Source organism: Bison bison, unplaced genomic scaffold (genome assembly GCF_000754665.1).
Source record: "Bison bison bison isolate TAMUID 2011002044 unplaced genomic scaffold, Bison_UMD1.0 scf7180017864516, whole genome shotgun sequence".
Classification (NCBI taxonomy): domain Eukaryota; kingdom Metazoa; phylum Chordata; class Mammalia; order Artiodactyla; family Bovidae; genus Bison; species Bison bison.
Window position 1 is genome coordinate 618,750 of NW_011495069.1, and position 4,368 is coordinate 623,117.

The following is a 4,368-nucleotide window of genomic DNA, read 5'->3' on the forward strand; positions in this document are numbered from 1 at the left end:
CCTTGTGCCAGCCCCGCCGCCTCTTTGCTCACAGCTGTACGGGCAGACCTCAGAGGCATTGGCAGGGTTGGTTTCAGACCTTGGCAATAAAGCCAGTGTTGCAGTAAGGCGAGTCACACAAATATTTTGGTTTCCCAGTGCGTATAAAGGTTATGTTTATACTCTACTCTAGTGAGGACTTTCCTGGGGCTCAAATGGTAAAGAATCTTCCTGCAATACTGGAGGCCTGGATTCAATCCCTGGGTTGGAAAGATCCCCTGGAGAAGGAATCGGCAACCTACTCCAGTATTCTTACCTGGAGAAGTCCAGGACAGAGCAGCCTGGCAGGCTACAGCTCATGGGATCACAGAGTTGAACACGACTGAGTGACTAACTTAAACTTTTTAATTTCATAGTGTAATAGATTAGGTGGGCAATAATGCTGTGTCTAAAAAGCCAATGTACAGAGCTTAATTACAGATATTTTATTTGAAAAAATTCTGGCCATAATCTGAGCCTTTAGTGAGTCATAATCTTTTTTAAAAATCACCTGATGTATGTAGCTGTGCTAGGTCTTACTTGCAGCGTGTGGGATCTAGTTCCCTGACCAGAGACGCTGGGCCCCCAGCAGTGGGAGCGTGGAGTCTTACTAGCCCCTGGACCACCAGGGAAGTTCCAGGAGTCATAATCTCTCTGCAATAATAACATTAACCATCACTGATCACAGATCACCGTGACGAATACAACAGTAATGAAAACATTTGAAGTATTGCAGTAACGATCAAGACGTGACATGGAGACATGAAGTGAGCAGATGCTCTCGGCAAAATTGTACCCATAGACTTGTTTGAAACAGGATTGGCACAGACCTTCAATTTGTAAAAATGTGGTATCTGCACCACGCAACACGCAGCAGAGCCCTGCTCAGATCTGCGGACCCCAGCACAAGGCCTGGCACGGAGTAGGTGCTCAGTAAATGCTTGCGACAGGCAGCAGCTCCAACCCCAGCACGTCCTCGTAACAGTCCGGAGGAGCTGCTTTTCTCTCTCGCCTGCCTGCCTGCCCTTGTCCAAGGGCTAGGGCGGGAGGGCCCAGGAAGTGGACGTCCCCCGACCCAGTGATCTGGGCTGTGTGGCCGGGGCATCGGTGTGTCCACTCTGGTCCTTGGGGGCGGCTGGTTAAAGTCATTTCTCCCCCGGCTGCTTCCTTTTCCTCCTCAGCCTAAGCTTCCAGGATCTTATTAGCCCTGTTTACATGGCCGGGATGTCGAGCGATTAATTTTTAATGGCTTGGTTTATTGCATGTTTGAACGGTTTTTTGAGTAATTCCCACATTTAAGTGATTAATTCCCCAGAGTTCAGAACGACTGGTTAGTTTTACATTAATCAGGGTTTCTGAATGCCAAGAGACAATCAATCAATCCTTCCTGCCAGGGAGAGTAATGTTAAAATACCTCAAGGCACAATGAGGTTAAGAAAAGGAGTAATTAAAACGCTGTCTGCCCTCATGCAAATTTGATGTCTCTTTCTGTCTCTGTACTGTGCCCTGTGCCCCCACCCTTTCCAAGTACAGGCTCAGCTTGGACCCGCATGGGCTTCCCTGGTAGCTCAGATGGTAAAGCCTCTGTCTGCAACGCCAAAGACCCGGATTTGATCCCTGGGTCGGGAATATCCCCTGGAGGAAATGGCAACCCACTCCAGTATTCTTGCCTGGAGAATCCCATGGGTGGAGGAGCCTGGTGGGCTATAGTCCATGGGATCGCAAAGAGTCGGACACGACTGGGCGACTTCCCTTTCACTTTGGACCCACATGCTCCTTGGAAGCATCAGCACCACCTTTGAAAAAAACACTCATTTGTGTATTTTTGCCTGCACTGGGTCTTCATTGCCGCATGCGGGCCTTCTCGAGTTGTGGTGGGTGGGCTCCTCACTGCAGTGGCTTCTCCTGTTGCGGGGCGCAGGCTCTAGGCACGCGGGCTTCAGTGTTTGGGGCGTGGGGCTTTAGTTGCCCTGTGGCACGTGGAGTCTTCCCAGACCATGGATCGAACCCCTGTCCCTGGCGTTGGCAGGCGAGTTCTTAACCGCTGGACCACCAGGGAAGTCTCACCCTTGTCCTTAGGCTTCTTATAATGAGTCTCACCCCTCTGCCTCTGGCAGGGGGGCTTGCCAGCACCTCGCCCCCAGGGAGGGGACTTGGGAGCCCATGCTCTTGGCCTGTTGTGTACGGACCCTGGCTTCTGTGCTCCCAGCTTGGTTCCAGGTTTGCAGGGAAGCTGGGCCGTGTCTGGTCTCGAGATAAAATGTCTGGTTTCCCCTGATAGGCAGACAAAGCCTGACGGAGCCTTAGGGGGTCCGCCCATGGTGGGTCAGGGGAGAGTGCTGGGGTGGTCTCTGCCTTCGGACCCTGCCGCAGAGCCCGGATGGCCTGGCCAGCTTTGAGCAGGAAAGGGCTGTCAGCTGCTCTGGCATCTGAGTTTCCTGTGGCTGCTGCTATAACAAGAGACCGCAAACGTCATGCTTAAAATTGCACAGATTCAGTACCTTACTCTTTGGAGGTCAGAGCACAGAATGGGCCTCCCTGGGCTAAAGTCAGGGCTGTGTTCCTTTGGAGGCTCTGGAGAAGGGTCTGTCTCTGCCTTTTTTGGTTTCTGCAGGCTACCTGCGCTCCTTGGCTCGTGATCCCTCCTCCATCTTCAGAGCCAGCAGGGCTGTGGCGTCTTCCTCCCTCTAAAGGGTCATTGTGGTTCCACTGGAGAACCCAGGTAGCTCTCCCTAACCCATGGCCAGGTGATTAGGATCCCTCGTTGCCCTGTGCCTGTATCCCAACACATTCATGATGGGGTGGGATGTGGACGACTTCGTGCTGTGCTGAACACAGCAGCTGTAGGGTGAGAAGCATGGTGGCTGCCTGGTGAGAGGCATGGACTCGGGAGCCAGAGACTGTGGGTTCAGACCCTAATCCAGCTCCTAATCCACACAGCTAAAGCTGTGGGAAATAGGGTGAGTTTTCTGTGGCTCCGTTTCCTTAGGCATAAAACAGGCCAGCGATAGTGCCTCCTCACAGATGGGCTGTGCTCTGAAATGAGGACAGATGTGCCCGGCAGGGTGCCTGGGTTGTGGGAAGCACACTCCGTGTTCTCCAGCAGCAGAAGGTCCTGGAGACAGACTGTGGGTACATGAATGGATGAGCACTGGGATGATGGCATCCACCCCCTGGCACTGACCCTCCCCTGACCTCCCCAAGCTGTTTAAATAAGAGTCCCTGAGATTGGATTTTTTATGTAGGATGTTATGGAAAAACTTGAACAAGTTTTTTTGCCAACCCAATAGATAAAAGGGCCAAGTGGAGGACTCCTGGCGAAATGTTTAAAACCACAGAGCAGTTCACAGGGCCCAGATGGAGCCCTGACGGACAAACCCTCAAGGGCCCTGTGTGCAAACGCTGCAGACCCTGGGGCGGGGAGAGGGGATGGCCCGGGGGTGAGGGGAGACCCCGGGCGGGCAGTTAACGGGGGCAGGCGCAGTCGGGGCCCCACAGGTCTAACAAAAGCCAGTGTGTTCAGGTTTCCACCCCGTTGCCTTCAGACGGTATTGCTGATCCTTTGAACATCCACGAAGGGAGGCTTTCTCACCTGAAGACTAAGGCTGGGAGAACTGGTTAACCTGAGGTCAGCCGTTCATCACGGGGGTAGTTACGGCTGGGCCTCTGCAAAGCCACAGGCGTGGGTTTGAGTCCTGGTTGCCCGGAAGCCAGGGTGTCCTGGAGCCGATTGCGTCACTTCTCTGAACTTTCACTGCTCCATCCACAAGCCAGAGAGAGCACTGGAGCGCTGTGCCCTCGTCCTGGGGCTGTGCAGGTTAAGTGGGGTAATCTCTGGGAGCACCGCGCAGTGAGTGCTCAGCGGGCGTTGTGTGGTCCGTGGAGGCCTGAGCCGCCAGGTGGAAGTTGTCTGGTGTGAAGTTGCCTTTGGGAGTGAAGGTTTGATTGGTATCTCAAAGACGGCTGAGGAGGGGTGGAAGAGAGCTGCAGACGGAAGCGGTGCGGGAGGGGCCTGCGTTTTAAAGCAGCCTCTGCTGCAGCGTCAGGTGTGTGGAGAGGAGAGGAGGGGGGAGGGCAGCCGGGGGCCGGGACCGGGGTGCTCTGCAGGCGAGGGTGAGCACAGGCTTCATCTTGCTGCCCGTGTGGGCCTGCTTGGGTGCTCGGTCAGGTCCGACTCTTTGCGACCCCATGGACTAGCCCGCCAGGCTCCTCTGTCCGTGGGATTTCCCAGGCAAGAATGCTGCAGTGGGGTGCCATTTCCTCCTCCAGGGGGTCTTCCCAACACAGGGATGGAGCCCACATCTCTTGCGTCTCCTGCGTGGCAGGCGGGTTCTTTACCGCTGGCACCAC